The sequence below is a fragment of the Geotrypetes seraphini genome, chromosome 1 (genome assembly GCF_902459505.1).
Source record: "Geotrypetes seraphini chromosome 1, aGeoSer1.1, whole genome shotgun sequence".
NCBI classification, from domain to species: domain Eukaryota; kingdom Metazoa; phylum Chordata; class Amphibia; order Gymnophiona; family Dermophiidae; genus Geotrypetes; species Geotrypetes seraphini.
This window is the reverse complement of record NC_047084.1, coordinates 272,539,561-272,559,369: the sequence shown is the minus strand read 5'-3', so window position 1 is coordinate 272,559,369 and position 19,809 is coordinate 272,539,561.

The following is a 19,809-nucleotide window of genomic DNA, read 5'->3' as shown; positions in this document are numbered from 1 at the left end:
TTTTCAATCAAGTGCTTGAGCTCGGAATCTTGTACAGTCTCTGGTATTCCAATAAATCTAAGATTCTTTCTGCGAGCCCGGTTCTCCTGATCTTCCACTTTCTCCTCCAACTGGGAAACCCGGGCCTCCAGAGAAGCAAGCCTGCCATCAGCTATTCCAGCCCTGTCTTCTTGAGCCGATAGCCGCTCCTCTACTTGTTGCAGTTGTGCAGCCTGCCCCACCAGGGTATCTTTAAGGTCATCCATAGAGGCATGCAGCTTGGCCAGTTTTTCATCAAGCAGCTGCGAAAGGTGCCTCATGGAGACCTGCATCACCTCGTCTGGGGAGTGGGCCGGCACGACGTCTGTTTGGGTCTCCGCCATCTTACTCGCCGGGCTCCCAGAGGTCTTCGTCGGCCATGAAACCCTTGGCGGCATACTCCGCCGCTGAAGAATGCAAGCCGCGGTGGAGCTCAGCCCCCGGTCGGTCCCGGTGCCTAGCAACAACTGCGCCGTTAAGGGTCTATCAAGGGTCTGTCAAGGGCCGAGCAGAAGCACACCGGGAAAAGAGGAAGTCGGTGAAAGTCAAGGGAGGCAGAGCAGATTTCAGTTTTCAAGCTCACCAGCCTGCACGTGGTCCCCCGCCATTTTGTGCGCCGGGCTCCCCAGGGACTGTTTCGGCCTCGAAATCGCTAGCGGCTCACTTCGCCGCTGGGGCGTGCAAGCCGCGTGTTCAGCCCTCCGCCGGCTCCCTGCGCCTAGCAACGGCTGCGCCGCATATTTTAAAGCTTGTGCCGGTCCGGAGTGCGCCGGGAGGGGAAGAAGTCGGGGGAAGCAGAGCGGAGCTCAGTGTGCAGACGTCCGCTCAGGAACCAGCCATCACGTGACCCCCCTTGTCATTCTACTTCTGCTCTGTTGCTAGGAGTTTTATTGGTTGATTTGGGAAATGGGGACAATTGTATAGCTGGGTGCCACAATTTGTGTGCCAATGCTGTAGACTGAACACCAATTCTATAACTGCATCTGTGTGTCAAGATGCCAATAGAGAATTCTAGCCTGTCAGCATTGATGAGCCTATATGGAAGCATGAACAATTATGCCAGATATATGGCAGGCATAACCATTCATGCTTAAATATGGCACTTTGACAATTAACCTACAGTAGTGTTCTATAAGTTATGAGGTACATAATCGAAATGGAAATACGTCTAAAAACCTGCCTAAATCTATACTTGGATGATCAAAAAGACAGGTTGTCCAAATGCCGATAATCGAAACGGGTTTTAGACATATCTAAAAACAGCTTATACGTTGTGACTTAGGCGATCTAAAAACAGGTATAAGTGCCCAGAAAGTATCCAAAGTGACCAGATAACAACTGCAGGGACAAAATATGGACTCCCACACACTCTCCCAGTAATCACTGACCCCTTCACAATGCCATAAAATTCAGAATAAAAATGTACATACCTGCCTACAGAACATCAGCACCTGGCATAGGAAAGCCTAGCAGAGCTGAACAGAGGTGGCTTATGTAGTCTGGGGGGGTGGGCTAGTGAACCATAGAGAGGTGGACCCAGGCCCACAAGCCACTCTAACCACTGCATTCATGGTGAAACATGTGCACCCACCAAAACCCTACTGTACTGCATGCAGCCATAAGAGCTATTGGGGTGGTAAACAGGTGGGTAAAGAAGGTTTTGGGAGACTTACCATTACCTATAAGAGAGTTGTGGTGAGATGTTTATGTGGAAACCTTTATGTGAAGTTCACAGCAGTGTCCTGTAAGGTGCCCCACTAATGTGTTGCCATGTCTGGGTTTTTAGTCTACCACTTTGCTGATCCCTCCCAAATTCAAAAGGTCTTGTTCTAGGTATTTTGGACTTGAATTATTTTTTTGGACGAGAATGCAGTATAAAGATAGACTTGGTGGTCTGGACTAGTGGCGTACCTAGCATATGTGACACCAGGGGCCCATCATTTTTTGGCACACCCCCCATCTGTACGAAAAACATGATTTTTAGTAACAAGCCACATGCCACACATGAGTACCTAGGAAAAGGCAGCATCTTACATATTGCAGTGAGCAGTACAATACAATACACCCATTGTAAAACTAAACAAGCCAGACTAGTATAGATCAATCCTATACCGTCAATCCTAACAGAAAACCATGTCTTTCGAACACACAGAACACAGAAACACCTTCGCCTAGTATGGAATATGTCATCACAAACTAACCCCTCCCCCTTTTACAAAACTGTAGTGTGGATTTTAGCCATAGAATTCTGAGCATCAGAGCTGCTACCACCACGGCTGGCGCTAAAAAACGCTCCACAGTTTTGTAAAAGGGGGGATAAAATAGAAATACATAGACAAAGGTTAAATTGAACCAGCAAGAAGCTGGACTCTGCATAAAATACACCACCACAGAAACAGTGACATATGTCTCCTAAAGCAATAAATAAATAGAAAATTTTTGTTCTACCTTTGTCTTCTCTGGTTTCTGCTTTCCTCATCTTCTTGTTACTGTCTTCCTTCCATCCACTGTCTGCCATCTCTCTACCCCTCCCTATATGGCATCTTCTCTCCTTCTATGCCCCTTCCAGAAACTGTATGCCTCCCCCTTCCATCTCTCCTCTAGACCCCCCCCCCTTTGGTCTGGATCCATCATCTTCCCTTAGTTCCCTCATGGTCTGGCATCTTTCTCCTTTCATCTCTCTTTCCCTCCCCCCCCTGTGGTTTTTAGCATCTCTCTCATCTCATTTCCTCCGCTCGGATCTGATATCTCTGTCTCCTTCCCCCTTCTCTGGTATCTCTCTCTTCCCTTTGCTTCTCTGGTCTTCCTTCTTTATTTTCTGCCTCCGTTTAAATAAAATTCTTTCTTACTATGCAGTCCTCAGTTTCCCTCTTTTCACTATGTCTACCCACAGCATGCCACCCCTTTCCTTCACCCTTCCACTATCTCACTAACTCTATCTTCTTCCCCCATCCAGCATATGTCCTTTTTCTTTATCCCTCCTTCCATCCAGTATGTATTCTCTTTCTCCACTTCCATTCAGCATTTGCTCTCCTTACTCCACACTTCCATTATCTGACCTCTTCTCTCTCCCCTTTCTACCCAGTTCCATCATCTGCCCCCTTCTCTCAATCTCTCCATCCACTACAGGCCCATCTTTCTCCCTTCCTCACCTTTCCAATTTTGGCAACAAGATCTGCAATGCTCCCTCTTTCCCCCGGACAACAGGCCCGGTCTGACAAACCTCCCTGCCCTGTGGCCGGCGATGTCTAAACTGCCTTCTTACAGCAGCCGGAGCGTTGTAGTTGCATATGGCTGCCGTAAAGGTCGTCTCTGATGCAACTTCCGTTTTGTCAGAGATGACCTTTACGGCAGCCATACGCAGCTTCAACGCTGTAGCTCAGGGGTGCCCACACTTTTTGGGCTTGCGAGCTACTTTTAAAATGACCAAGTCAAAATGATCTACCAACAATAAAATTTTAAAAAAATACAAAGCACACTGTACGCTGAGAAAATGTTAATTATCATTCCTATTCTGGGGTTTTTTCAAAGAGGTCAAGGCAGATGACTCTATGCACTGTCACCTCAGTAACAACCATACAAAAATAGACAAATACCCCCCTCCCTTAGTTTTTAGCGCAGGGAGCTGTGCTGAATGCCCAGGGCTGCTCTCGACGCTCATAGGCTCCCTGCGCTAAAAACTGCCATTGCGGTTTAGTAAAAGGGGGCCATAGTGCAAAATATAGACAGCAGATTTAAATTCAGACAAATTTTGATCACTAAATTGAAAATAAAATCATTTTTCCTACCTTTTTCTGGTGATTTCATGAGTCTCTGGTTGCACTTTCTTCTTCTGACTGTGCATCCAATCTTTCTTCCCTTCTTTCAGCCTGTATGCTTCCTTTCCTCCAGACCTCATTCCCTCCCCCAACTTTTTCTTCCTCTCTCCCTGCCCTTTCTTTCTCCCTACCTCCCTTTCTTTTTTCTCTTTTCATGCCCCCTTTCTTTTTTTCTGTTTCCCTTGTGTCTCCCTGCCTGCCCCCTTTCTTTCTTTCTCCCTGCTCTCCACTAAGCCACTGTTGCCACCATCGGGGAACAGGCACCAAAGCCGCCGCCGCAGTTGCCCCAAGCTCTCTCTGCTTCCCTGTGTCGGGCTGACCAGCATTCCACTCCCCGACGTCAATTCTGCCGTCGGAGAGGAAGTTCCGCCTAGCCAGGCAGCGATTGGCTGGCCCGAACTTCCTCTCTGACAGCAGCCTTAGGGGGGGGTGCACAGCCGGCTAGATCTGGAAAATGGTCGATCGCCAAGGCAAAGTGAGTCTATCACAGAGCCCTGGATGGGCTCCGCGATCGACTCACTTTGCCTTGGCGATCGACCATTTTCCAGACCTGGCCGGCTGTGCACACCCCTAAGGCTGCACCCGGGGCGGACCATCCCCCCCCCCCCCTTGGTACACCACTGGTCTGGACGATCAAACGTCTGGACGTACAAGTAGATGATTATCGAAAAAAAAAAAAATTGGGGGGATGTATTTTTTGAGAATGGACTTTGGAGGTGGCCAACTGTGGGTGACTAGCAACTTAGGCCCAAAACAGACTTAGACTTTTTAAAAAATTATGTCACTCTATGTATGTAATTTGGAGCCCAGTTCACATGTCAATCGCTCTGCTGACTATGCCAGAGGCAGTGTATAAAGCATGGGTGACTGGAGTCAACACAGAGTGGTGGGCATGACTCTGACCACTTTTTGGGAAGACTGGATAGACTGTGTGGGCCTTCTTCTGCTATCATTTACTGTGCTACTGTGTTATTGTTAAACTAAAACGAAACTCCTGGTGGAGTTAGCAGCAGTCATGCAGAATGGGACCTGTGTGCCAGGATTCTCCCAGGACCCCTTTCCTCCTGCTCATGCATGGCTTTCCTGTTAAATAAGTAGTGTGGTTGCAGTGTTAGCCCTTGTGCTTGTACAGAAATAAAGGTTCATGAACAAAAACATACTACATGCTGATGTCTTTTGCCTTAAAATAACAATGCATTTCTTGCATCTTTAGCTCTCAAGAGTTAATGCTTATTCCCTGAGGTCAATACAGAATGAACAAAAGATAATACTGCCAGAAAACTCTTTGAAAAAAAGAAACAAAAAGCCATCTTTGTTCATTCTGTTTGGACCTTAAAAGGGTGTATTAACTTCTGAAAGCTCGTCAAAGAACGTCTTAAGTTAGTCCAATGAAAAGCTATTAGCTTATATCACTGTTTGTTAACATTTATGTCTGTGCTGTTCAATAAGGAAACTGATTCAGGAGGTAGGCTGGCAAAGCAGGTTAACACTGGCCCTACAGACTGAATACAACATTCCTTCAATAACTGTTTAAAAGTATCTAATATGCAGGTACCTATAAACATAAGAAAAGTCATGATGACTGAGGTCCAATAAGCCCAGCATCTCTGACAGTGGCCAATCCAGTTACAAGTATCTGCAAGAACACAAAAAGCAGATTTATTTCTCATGGCCATTTTCCAGCCTCGGTAAGAAGAACAGTGGATCTGCAACACCAACTATGGCTTTTCTTATAAAAGTCATAGCTATAATGTCTTAAGTTGCCTCGTGACAAGGCAAATAGTTTATCTACCTGGCATTGCTTTGCAACTCAGAAGAAAGTGTCCCTGTGTAAATAAATGTCCATTTTACAAATAAGTTGACATAGAAACATGAAGGCCAAATGGCCCGTCTAGTCTACCCATCCACAGCTTCCACTATCTCCTCCTATCCCTAAGAGATCCCACAAGCCTGCCCCACCTTTTCTTGAATTCAGACATAGTCTTTGTCTCCAACACTTCTACCAAGAGACTATTCCATGCATCTACCATCCCTTCTGTAAAAGAATATTTCCTTAGATTACTTGTTGACGTCAAAGGGAAGGCTTGTGGGTCAGCCACATGCAGTGTGTGATTCACTGCCTGCACGTCCCTACAATGAGTGGTGCTGAAGGTAGAAGGAGTGAGTGCAGCTCGAGCAAGTAAGGGAGAGAGGGGACATGATCTGGGACAAAGGGAGAAAGTGGGGGGCGCATTGGGACATGGGAAAAGCATGATTTTGGGACAAAGGCTGGAAGGTAGGGAGGGCACAGGAACATGGACATGGGACACAGAAGGGAGGGAGGAAGGGGGCACTAACATGGGACATAGGAGGGAGAGAATAGAAAGGGAGAATTGTTAGGCATGAGTGTGTGCATGAGAGGAAAAGAGATGGTGCACTTGGGGAAAGAAAGAAAGAGGAAAATCGGGCATAGAGAGAGGAGTGTAGAGATGTATGGGAAATAAAAGGATGAGAAGGAAAAATGTTAAATTTGGTGGTGGAGAGGGAACAGAGGGTCAGATTGAAAGGGATGCAAGGGGGAGGAATGTTGGGCATAGTAATGGAGGGAGAGATGTGGCACTGTGCTAGAGAGGGGTGATAGAAGGAGAAATGAGGCTGGTGGGCAGTGGTGAAAAATGCTGCACATGATCCAGGGGATGAGAGAGGGAGAAATGTTGGATGTGGCAGTAGAAGGGGTGGGAGAGATGCCTGAATCTCTCAAGACAGATAGACAGTGAGAGGACTCATGGAGGGACAGAGAGAGATGTTGGTTGGGGAAGGGAATGAGGTCCAGAGGAGAGGAAGCGTGCAGGAGGCAGAAAGAAAGAAATATTGTATGCAAAGTCAGAAGGAAGTGCAACCAGAGATTCAAGAAATCACCAGACAACAAAGCTAGGAAAATGATTTTATTTTCAATGTAGTGATCAAAATGTCTCAGTTTTAAGAATTTATATCATAAGAACATAAGAATTGCCACTGCTGGGTCAGACTAGTGGTCCATCGCGCCCAGCAGTCCGCTCCCACGGCAGCCCCCAGGTCAAACACCAGAGTCCTAACTGAGATCAACCCTACCTGCATACATTCCGATTCAGCAAGAACTTGTCCAACCTTGTCATGAATCCCTGGAGGGTGTTTTCCCCTATAACAACCTCCGGAAGAGCATTCCAGTTTAACACCACTTTCTGGGTGAAGAAGAACTTCCTTACGTTTGTACGGAATCTATCCCCTTTTAACTTTAGAGAGTGCCCTCTCATTCTCCCTACCTTGGCGAGGGTGAACAACCTGTCTTTATCTACTGTTTTTTTTCTCTGCAAGTCCTTGCCGAATGCATAGGTGTGCAATTAATTCTACATTCATACAGGTTTCTGTTTATTATCAATTCAAATTGTGGTTCATCTCAAACCTTACCAAACCTGGACCCCTGAAGAAGGCGTGTTTACCGAAACACAGACCATGTCGGATCGTTAGGTTTGTCTTCAAAGGTGGTAATATTAACTGCATTTATATTTGATATAATAAACATAGTCTGCATCTTGTACATACTGTCTGCAGTTTGGTTATTGTATTCTTGTTTGCCTTATTTCATTGCAGCCTTCGTTGGATTTTTTCCTTGTTTCTTTTGGAAGACATTGCATTACAATTAGTACTATTATTATGGGGGTGGAGTCAGGGGCGGAGCCTGGGCGGGTATACTCGGTTGATATTTGTTAGACTTAGGAGGTACTTGGCTTGAAGAAGTTGAGAACCTCTGTTCTAGACTTTAAAAGAACTAAGTTTACTCAGATGGGGGATTACATCAAGGAATTGTTTGGACAGGAACATCTGGAAGAAGTAGGAAAACAGTGGGCAAAACAAAGGAGCTATTGTAAGGGCAACAAACCATTTTGTAAGGAAAGGAAAAGGAAAAGAAGGCTGCTTTAGTTCTCAAAAGTAGTAGCTGAGAAAGTTTGTAGGCCTACTTTAACTGCTACTGTAACTCAATTTCTTTTTTTATGTTGTGCATCAGGCATTATAGACCCCTTATATGAGAGTCTCTAGATCAGAGATGGGCAACTCCAGTCCTTGAGGGACGGAATTCAGTTGGGTTTTCAGGATTTCCCCAATGAATATGCATGAGATCTATTTGCATGCACTGCTTTCAATGCATATTCATTGGGGAAATCCTGAAAACCTGACTGGATTCCAGCCCTCGAGGACCAGAGTTGCCCAACCCTGCTCTAGATTGTGTGCTCAGGATCTAGTTCAGTGATTCCCAACCCTGTCCTGGAGGCCACCAGGCCAATCGGGTTTTCAGGCTAGCTCTAATGAATATGCATGGAGCGGATTTGCATGCCTGTCATTTCCATTATATGCAAATCTCTCTCATGCATATTCATTAGGGCTAGCCTGAAAACCCAATTGGCCTGGTGGTCCTCCAGGACAGGGTTGGGAACCACTGGTCTAGTTTGTGTTGTGTGTAAGGCAAAAACATAGAAACATGATGTCAGATAAAGGCCAAATGGCCCATCCACAGTAACCATCATCTCTACTTTCATTGTATGCTAATAGATCTCATGCATATGCATTGGGGAAATCCTGAAAACCCAACTGGATTGCGGCCCTCGAGGAGGGACTTTGACACCCCTGCTATACGAGATCTCACGTGCCTATCCCACACATTGTTGAATTCAGATACAGTCTTTGGCTCCACCTCTTCTTCCAGGAAACTATTCCACCCATCTACCACCCTTTCTGTAAATAAGTATTTCCTTAGCCTATCACCTCTTAACTTCATTCTATGCCCTCTCATTTCAGAGCTTCCTTTCAAATGAGACTCAGGCGCATTTACGCCTCTATCATATCTCCTCTCCCGCCTTTCCTCCAAAGTATAAATATTGAGATCTTTAAGTCTGTCCCCATACACCTTATGACAAAGACCACACACCATTTTAGTAGCCTTCCTCTGGATCGACTCCATCCTTTTTATATCTTTTTGAAGGTGCGGCCTCCAGAAGTGCACACAATAGTCTAAGCGAGATCTCACCAGAGTCTTATACAAGGGCATCAATACCTCCTTTTTCCTACTGGCCATACCTCTCCCTTTGCAATCTAGCATTCTTCTAGCTTTTGCCATCACCTTTTCAACCTGTTTGGCCACTTTAAGATCATAACATACAATCACACCCAAGTCCTACTTTTCTGTCATGCACATAAGTTCTTCATCCCCGTTCAAATAAAGGTACCTTTTATCAAAAGTTGCTTGGGTGTACTAATGTGAAGGCATTCTGGGGTTTGGGCTGGTGCAGAGTTCAAGATGTTTTAGCACTTTGTGACAAGGTAACTTATAAGATTGTTACTGTATTTTACGATCTTGCCTTGTTTGGTGCAAGAGGGAAAGGCTAGGCTACTTTATATCCTTATGGGTTTGGCAATACAACACAGTTTGTCAGAATGGAAGAATAGTGCTGCACTGTCTCTTTTAATGCTTGGTAGGCTGGTTTATGTTTTTTGCCCAAGTTTGAAAAAGTAGCTGCTGTTACACACTGTGGGGTTCAGTATTTTAAGAAAATTTGGCATGACTGCTTGATTGCTAATCTTCACGGATCCAGGCACATTTGTATTTGCAGCTTTGGTGTTTTTAGCCAAATCTTTGGGCTCCTTTTACAAAGGCGCACTAAACGCACAGAATAGTACACGCTAAATTGCCGTGTGCGCTAGCTGCTACCGCCTCCTTTTAAGCAGGCGGTAGATTTTCGGCTAGTGCACGCTATAGTGCGTGCTAATGCGGTGCGTGCGTTAAAAACGCTAGCACACCTTTGTAAAAGGAGCCCTTTGTGTTCCTGGGAGTATTTCTAATAAAAATTTTAATATTTGGATTCTGTTTGGTCTGCTTCTTTGTTTCCTCTACTGGGCTGAATGGACCCAGGATGGCTATTCTTTTGTTCTTACTGTCTTTTCTCCTCTTAGCAAGTACACAGTAAATAGTGGGTTTATGCTAATTTTAGCATGTTTCGTTTATGTTTATTGTGCTAAATGAAGAAAAATGGGGAGACCCAATGATCCACAGTGAAAACAATCCTCCGATGAAAACAAAAGCAAAAAACTGTGGATACAGATGTTCTGGAGATAATATATAATATACTTACATATAAACACATGAAAACTCAATGAAAAAAGTACAATGATTAAAAAATACAGTGGTAAAAATCCAACCGGACCCTACACGGTCCGTGTTTCAGCGAACACGCCTTCCTCAGGGGTCCAATTGTTTGCAAACTCACATATAAAGAAACAGTCTATTGTCTTGAAACATGTGAACAAAGAACACCGCAGACAAGATGAAGTAGCAAAAAAACGCTATAGAGATAATCCAGTGGGGAGACTGAAACTAAATGCTAAATGGCCTTACTATGCAAACTAAGCATATGTGGATAGGCCCCTCAATATGACCAGGATATCTTCATGGACACCAAAGTTCACTGCATAACCACAGATCATGAAAGTAAAATAATTTGTACAAAATTATACAGATGTAAGGAAACAGCAAGGCAAACAATCTGCTATATCCAAAGTAGATCAGAAGAAGAAAAACTTGTTTTTAATTAAAATGCTCCCATGAATAGTGCCCGACTTGGCTGCGTTTCACCTACAAATTTTTCTTCATATGATCTGCTCTTTGTCTTCTGCTCAAAGTTATACAGAGTCAATGTAAAAGCCAGGACTCAAGAGATCCATAGATTATGAAGGGCTGCTGAAAAGTTCTCAGCCCAACCATAAATAGAATGATGAGGAGCCATGAAACTTACAAGTTATTCCACACTTTTCTTGACATTTTTTGTTTCATTTCATATCATTGAAATGAAGTGTCAAGAAAAGTGTGGAATAACTTCTAAGTTTCATGGCTCCACATCATTTTCTTCTTGGCTGGGCTGAGAAGAACTTTCAGGGGCCCCTTATAGAGGATATTTTCTATCTTATATTTCTATACAAGTAAGCATCCTTTTCCTGAAACAATACTGGACAATACTAGGCATGCTCAGGAAAGATGAGCAGATTACTGAATAAGAAAGGCACAAAAACAAATGTTCATAGTAAAGTTTTCTATTATTAACCTACCAATTGCAGTCTATCATTAGGAGTAGGTCTATCATTAGAAGAGGAGTAATAATAATAATAATAATTTATTTTCTTATATATCACCCTACGAACAGTTCTGGGCAGTTCACAACAGAAAACTACAATTTCCAAAACATCATTCAAACACAGCAGTGTTATGAAACAAGATGTTATTGTTAATGTTGCCAAGATCACTAAGCTATTCAGTGCCATTTCAGAAAGTGAATGATATGGGGATATAGATGTGGCGAAAGCATGCATACCCTATGATGTATTTCAGAAGACTAGGGCTGGACATGTTCTCTGCCTCTCTGCTAAAGACATCTGAAATGAGTACTAGACCTATAGGAGATCAAAGTGGATCTCACAAAATACAGCCATGGTACACATTGAAATCCAGAATGCTCAGATCAGTTGCTTGTGATAGCGAAAGAAGAATCATATAGGAAAATGTACACAAGTAATTAATAAATACTATGAGGCCCCTGGCCATAGAAGCTGCTCATGTAGCACCTGCATGACAAAACATCTACTGGTGTCCAGTGGTGGCACAAAATGTACAATGCTCGCTCTCTCTATATATATACAGTGATACCTCGGAATCCGAACGCCCCAGAACTCGAACACTTTGGAATCCGAACTTTTTTTTGTAGTAAATTTTGCCCCAGAATCTGATTGCTGCTTTGGAATATTTGTTAATATTTTACCTTAAAATTCAGTGTATTTACTTTTTAAAATTTGAGTTTGTGGGACCCAGAAACGGATTAATCCAGTTTCTATTATTTTCAATGGGAAAAATTGTCTTGGAACTCGAACGCTTTGGAACTCGAACAGGGTTCTGGAACGGATTAAGTTTGGATTCCAAGGCATCACTATATGTACAGTGGTACAAAGCATGCAGTGTTATCCATTCAGGCTCTGGATACAGTAGTAAACATCTAGATCAGCACAGTACATAGATGGTCCCTCCCAGCAATGAGATATGAACTAATGTGCACACAGGTGATTATAACACATACTTTCTAACACTTCTCATTGCTCAGAGAGCTGTTTTAAGCTTATGAGACCGCTGGGTGAAGCAAAATTTTAGTCTACTACTAATATGGTTCAATTCTCAATCATTGCATTGGTCCCTGTAGTATCTTTAGGTATAATACTCTCACTTTTTTTTGCTTTTTTTAATCTTTTTAAAATACTTTTTGTCCTTTTAAATGCTCAACTTCAAAACAGACAGCTTTTAATGAAGCAAAAACAGACATGGTGGGGGCAGAATGAAGTTCGTGTTGATGCGGGTTCTCTGAGGCAGCATGGCGAAACACATCAGAACCCGTTGAACCCCTGCATTAAAAGCTAAGTCTGTTTGAAGTTGAGCATTTAAAAAGACAAAAAGTATTTTAAAAAAGTGAGAGAGTATTATATCTAAAGATACTATAGGGACCAGTGCAATGATTGAGAATTGAGCCGTATCAGTGGGCTAAAATTTTGCTTCACCCAGCAGTCTCATAAGCTAAAAAATGGTTCTCTGAGCACTGAGAAGTGTTAGAAGGTTTGTGCTATAATCACCTGTGTGCACATTAGTCCACATCTGTTTACAGTTTAGTGCACTTGGGGCAATTAATTATTCCCGAATATATATTTGGGTGCCCTCCCAGCAACGACCAGGGCAGCCATGTGTTCATGGGATACCTCATACAATATATAAAGCACCCATTATCAACTTGATACATGCACCTGGGAGATGGAAGCCAAAAGAGAGTGCAACTTAAAAAAAAATAATTAAAAAAGAGAGAGAGAGCATCTTCCTGGCACCCCTCATACTGTAAAATGGGGTAGGCCTCTTAGGGAGGGCAGACAGCAGCAAGAAAGGTCTGGAAGATCCCTGCAATGTAAGGATAGACCCTGGCCACAAGCCTCCATACTCACCACACTTATCTTGGCTAGCTCGAATTATATTTGAGGCCCCCACCTACCTCGCCTTCAGAAAACAACTCAAAACACACCTAATCCATGAACAGAACCCTTAACACCTTCCACCACCACCCTCCCACCCACCTTGTACTGGAACCCCTCCCTACTCCTCCTTACTGTACTCCCCAAACCCCAATGACTTCATTGTTTGTAACTTCTGTTTAAACTGACTTCCGGTCAGCTAACTCTGTTTAACTGACTTCCTAACTTCCACGACTTCTTCATTTGTAACTTTGTTTAACTGATGTGAACCGCCTAGAACTTTCTGGGTATGGTGGTATACAAAATAAAAGTTATTATTAAAAGTTATTATTATCTGAGGCCATGGCAAGCAACACAGCTACTGTACTGTAGATTGCACATGTATCCAGCTGAAGTTACAACACAGTAACTGGGTAGCCAGTACACTATCACACTGTACACATGCTGCTCTTTTATACACTAGACAACCCTAAACCCCACCGTGCCATCCACACCTGTCCAGTGCACCCATCCCTGATATGACTGCCTACAATGGACAGGTCATCCTGTATTACTACCATCATCCTCCCACACTCCAAAAACTACAGTGTTGTAACACCAGATGACAACACTCTGGAGGATGTTTGACAACTCAAACAGCAACCCAAATATTAAAAAAGGTTAAGTGAAGTACTTAAATGAACCCAAAAATTATCTGGATGGACCATTCGGATCTTTATCTGCTGCCAGTTACTATGTTACAATGAAGCATTTCTTTCAAGCTCATGAAGCTAGATCCAGAAAGCAAACTATGGTTCAGGCAGAGGTCATAAATGGTTCGACTCTCACAATTCCATTAATCATTCTGGAGCTCTTTTACTAAAGCTTAGCATGCTCTAAATGCTAAGTAAAAAGGCCCCTCTATGATGTCCCCAAAATAGACTTCCTCATGTGATAAGGTTTATCCATATTTTGACATATACTTTCTTTTGATGCTGTGTGCTTTCCAACAATCAACAGATTAGTATCTTGTGACCCAGCTTTTAAATACCAAGGCATATGTGTTGTCACTTTTTTCTTCCAGTATCCTACATTCTCAGTCTTTCTAATGCCTTTCCTGTACTGAAGATGTCAAAACTAATCTAATCTGTTCCTAGAAAACTGCAAGGGATGAATTCCTCGCACTATAATTCACCTTCAATAGATTCCAGCAGTTTGTCGAACTCCATAACTGAAATGCAGATTAAGTAGAGATAGTAAATATAGGACTGGACATAGTGTTTTTGATTTTTTTAATATAAAATAAACATGTAAACTGATGAATAAAAATAATCAGGAGCTAAATAAAAGCCTGATTAATATGAGTTAAAAAGTCTTTCACATGGTCATAATTACTGAAAAAAATGCATCAGTCAGAAAACTAGATCATCTGGTGCCTATTAGCAAGATTTTGTTCAGACAAGCATAGTTGATCATATTTAACACTCTTAATATTGACCCCCCTTCCTCACCTAGAATATTGCGTTCAGTTCTGGTCTCCTTATCTCAATAAAGATATAAACGCCTCAAAACTCACCTATTCCTGAAATTCCTAGACAGCTGACCCACTTCCCTCTTTCCCCTCTCTTGCCCGTCCTCCCCATTGTTCCCACATCCCTTAAGTTAACTCAACTTGTACGTCAACTCAACTTGTACTCCACTAATCTTCTGTAAACCGCATAGAACTTAATGGTATTGCGGTATATAAACTGTTATTATTATTATTATAAAGGGGATGGAAATACGCTTGCATGAGAAAAGACTAAAAAGGTTAGGGCTCTTCAGTTTGGAAAACAGATGGCTGAAGGGAGATATGATTGAAGTCTACAAAATCCTGAGTGGAGTAGAACGGATACAAGTGGATCGATTTTTCACTCTGTCAAAAATTACAAAGACTAGGGGACACTCGATGAAGTTACAAGGAAATTCTTCCAATAGGAGGAAATATTTTTTTCATTTGAGAATAGTTAAGTTCTAGAATGCGTTGCCAGAGGATATGGTAAGAGCAGTTAATGAAGCTGGGTTTGAAAAAGGTTTGGACAAGTTCCTGGAGACAGACATGGGGGAGGCCACTGCTTGCCCTGGATCGGTGGCATGGAGTGTTGCTATTCTTTGGAATTCTGGAATCTTGTTGCTCTTTGGGTTTCCAGAGTCTTGCTATTCCTTAGGATTCTGTGTGGAATGTTGCTGCTCTTTGGGTTTTGGCCGGCTACTAGTAACCCGGATAGGTCACCATGAGAACAGGCTGCTGGGCTTGATGGACCTTTGGTCTGACCCAGTGGGGCTATTCTTATGTTCTTTATAAATCCATGCTAGTGTTTTTTAGTGCTGGCCATGGTGGTAAGAACTCTGACGCTCATAGGGGTTCTTACCGCCGCAGCTGGCGCTAAAAACGCTAGCGCAGCTTTGTAAAAAAGGGCCTAAATTAGCCAGGGATAAAAATATGCCAGTGGACCAAAAAAAATGCTCTGTTATTTCATCACTGGCAAAAGGCACCAGCTTCCTGTTAGTAATATTCTTTGAGCTATGCAGTAGTTCAAGAAAACACAAAAAAGGACCACCAACATAGTTCCACACAATCAATCGCAAAGCAAAAGGCAAAAAAACGTGAAACTAATGATCTTGTTTTACAATTTATTTGAAAATGGTGCAAGGGTATATGAAATATAATGTACAAAAGCATAAAAGACACAGTATAAATGTGGCATAGACCTGACACTGGCCGTGTTTTGGCCGTAACAACGACCTTCTTCCGGAGTCCTAGAACGAAAAAGGTTATAAGACATATATAAGAAAGAAGAATATGATATATGTAAAGAGAAGGAGAAAGAGAAAGGATATGTAGACTCTCATGACTCATAAAAGGAGAAAAAAAGAAACCTCCTCTGATGGTGTGAACTGAATAAGTGACAACCTCAAAATATAAGCGAAAATGTTTTGGAATTTGTGCAAGTGATTGTGACTCATAAGAAGACATATGCAGTAGATGTCATATTGCCTGCAGTTATTGTTGTCTGTGGTCCTGTAAATAGCTTAGGAGAGCTCAACAGAAGTATTAGATTCCTTGACAAAATGAACAATGTACAAGTGTTTCCATTATCATCAGATCTTTCCATCCTCCCTCCCCAATTACGCATACATGCATAAGTGTACAAGATGTTTATTCACTGTAAATACATTTCATTTCTTACTTGGCTTTATAAATATAAATATTATCAGGTCTGTGCATAATCCTGTTTGACATGTCATCACACTTCTAATTTGCTTTCCTAAATAAAGGTAAAAGTATAGTATTGTTCTTGAAGAATCCATTAAAGATCACATTCAAGTAAGGTAGGTATTTTCCTTTCCCTGAGGTAATGCAGAATTAAGGGGTCTTTTACTAAAGATTAACCCACGTTACCTGCAGAAGAGCCCATAGGAATAAAATATGATTATAAAATAGGTGATTATAACATGCACTCACACATAAAACACAAAAGATTATATTTGCTTATAGGGAAGTTTTTTTTGAATATTTAATTTTTAAGCATTTTTATTGTTTTTTGTGAATTCATATTATATTTAATCTTTCTCCCAAGAGGATTTTTTTTGTTTGTTTTTGAACATTAACAAAACAACATCGTAAATGACGGCAGATAACGACCTGCATGGTCCATCCAGTCTGCCCAACAGTCACATTCATCTGAACCTACAATCTACTAATTATTCATTTATTCATTTTACTTGCTATGTTACCCTATCAGATGTCTTCTCCTCCCCCGCAAGATAGGCAAGACCTGTACTCAGATGATACTTGAATAATTTCTAATCTGTACACACAACAGTCTTTTTCCTAACATTAGGTATTCATTGAATCCTTTCTTTTTCTTTTCTTCAATAGACATAGTAATTATATAGGAAATTTCCACTCTATCTACTCCTTCTTACAATGTACAGCATAATGAAGCAATTGAAGCTTGCATTCAGCCCTCAATGAATTGTCCAAATTGTTCTATATTTTAAGAATCAAGGTTGGGGGTTTTTCTGTTTGACTGTGATACCTATGAAGCTTTAGTGTTTCCTTAATTGTAAAAGCAAAATTGGTTAAAAACTGTTGGCACGATTGCCCTCCAAAACTGATATAATAGCTTTAGTCTATTGAGAAGGGACCATGCTTTAATGATACAGCAATACCTCACAGATTGCACATTTGAAGCATAGCAATTTGAGGGGCCCTTTTACTAAAGCTTAACATGCACTAAAAAAAATTAGAATACACTAAGTGCTAAGAAGTCCATTTGATACCTATGGGTATCTTAGCATTTAGAGCTAGATTCACTAAGGCCACGGATCCGATCACATGCTTACAGAGCTTACGGTGGGTTTTTTTTAAAAATTACTTTTTTACTTCACGAGCCCATGGTTTTAACCCGCTTTAAACCCATGGGTTAAAACTACAGGCTCGCACTGTAGGGAAGGGCAGGGGAGTCAGGGCAGAAAGCAGGATGGCAAGTTGGGGCAGAGAGCAGGGCAGTCAGAAAGGACCTGAGCGACTGGTCCTTAGCAGTTACTTATTTTTTGATCATCCAGTCCAGTCGGTGTTCCTAATTTTTTTTGTGAATCGCTGCCTGCCTACATTTGCATGCCATTCCCCCTCATTTGCATGCACGGATTGGATCGGAGGTTGATCGGCACCAAGGTTAGTGAATCAGGTCGGGGAACAATCAGGTTGCAAAATGATCAGGACACGATCGGTGTCCTTAGTGAATCTAGCCCTAAGTGGGTGTTAATTTTGTTAGTGCACGCTTTTGCTCAGCTTTAGTAGAAGGACCTTTAAGTTAGCTGAAAAAATTCCAGAACTTCTTTACAATTGAAAGAGGTCCACTTCCCGTGCAGTTATATTACCCTGCCCAACCCACAGGATCCTAGGGCCTGATTGGTCTAGGCACCTAAAGCCACTCCCGCTATAGGAGGGGCCTTATGTGCTTGGGCCAATCAGGCCCTAGGATCCTGTGGGTTAGGCAGGGGAGGGGAGGGGCGGGCCCGCCTCATTTGGACGGAGGCAGGCCTGCTGGCCAGACGAGCGAGGAGCTGTCCGGTCCAACTTGAAAAGTAAGACTAAGGGGGTTCCGGGGTGGGAGGGTTCGTTGGGGGGGGGGGTCCAGCAGGAGGGGTTGGGTACCCTCCTGCCGGCGATCTTAGGGGAGGCCATTGGGAGGACCGGCAGGAGGGGTTGGGTACCCTTCTGCTGCGATTGGCAGGAAGGGTTGAAATGACAAATGAGGAGCACGGTGAAATAGCGGTTCCTAGAAGGGGGTACATTGGCCCGCGGGGACAAACCTGTTCACCGTTTCCGCGGTCGGTGAATGGCCTTGTCCCCGTCACCGCAGCGACTGCTAGTTTTCTTCCCCGTTTTCGGCGGTGACCCGCGGCTTAAATGCGGTGGCCGCGGGTAAACCGTCACCGTGTCATTCTCTACTATGCACCAACTCCTCCTCCTAATACTGACTTTTCCCAATCTCTCTTCACCCCAAACCACTTAACCCCCCACATCCATGCTGATGACCCCCCTCTGACTCATACACATTCCCAACTCATCACCCTTCCTCCCAGACCTGCCCAATTACTTTTTTGATTTTACCACCTCACTCTCTTTTGCTCTCTAGCCTCTTCTCAGCCCTACAGCTTCAACAATTTCTCCCTCTCATTCAGCCATCCCTACTCTACCTGTTTGCATCTTGACCATGGTGTGACCTCCATGCCTCTCCCACACTCATCGGTATGCTCTTGCTCTCTGCTGGGGACATTAATCCTAATCTCGGTTCTCCCAATCAGCCCTCACTCTACTCATACGGGTCACACCACAATGTAACCAATTTTATTTCTGTTCCTCTCCTCTCCCCTCTGCCTTTCTTTTGCGTCCTGTGGAATGCCTACTCTGTCTCCAACAAGCTTATCTTCATCTATGATCTCTTGCTCTCTCAAACTCTCCACTTCCTGGCACTGAGACCTGGATCTGCCCTGAAGACTCTGCTTCAGCTGCTGCCCTGTGTCCTGGAAGCTACATTTTCTTACATACACCTCACCCAGTTGGTCATGGAGGTGGTGTTGGGCTGTTACTTTTGCCATCTTGTAGATATCAACCGCTTCTTCCACTTTAATCTCACTGCTCTCTCTCCTTTGAAGTCCACTCCATCTATCTATTCACTCCTCTACCTCTGAGTAGCAGTCATTTACCGATCCCCTAAGTCACTTTCTTCCTTCCTCACTGACTTTGACTCCTGGTTCTCCTTCTCTCAAACCCTCATCTTTGATGACTTCAACATCCATGCTGATGACCCCTCTTACTCCTACACTTCCAGGTTTCTCGCTCTAACATCCTCAATCTCCAACTGTGCTCCACCACTCCTATGCACCACAATGGCCACTGCCTTGACCTTGTCTTCTCCTCCAACTGCTCTACCACCAAATTCTGCATCTCAACTCTTCCCCTCTCTATCGTCTGTTAAAATTCCCAACTCATCACCCTTTCCCCCAGACCTGCCAATCACTACCTTTAAGTTTAGGAACCTTAAGGCTATTGACCCTGGCACCATTTCTACCACTGTCCCAACCTTCCCTTAACAACTGTTGTACAGGTCTGTTAATGAAGCTGTCTTCTACAACACAATTCTCTCCTCTGCTGTATTTATTTATTTGTTCATTTGTATAGCCCGTCCTCCCCAGGAGCCCAGAACGGGTTACAATAAAATAAAATTAGGTACTTGAAACTTCCCTAACTATCCTGAAGGCTCACAATCTAGCTAAAGTACCTGAGAAAACAATATTAAAGATATAACAATTCAAATAATAAAAAATAAAAAGAATAACCTTAAAGTAAATCAAAAACCTCAAAGACCCAAATCAGTCC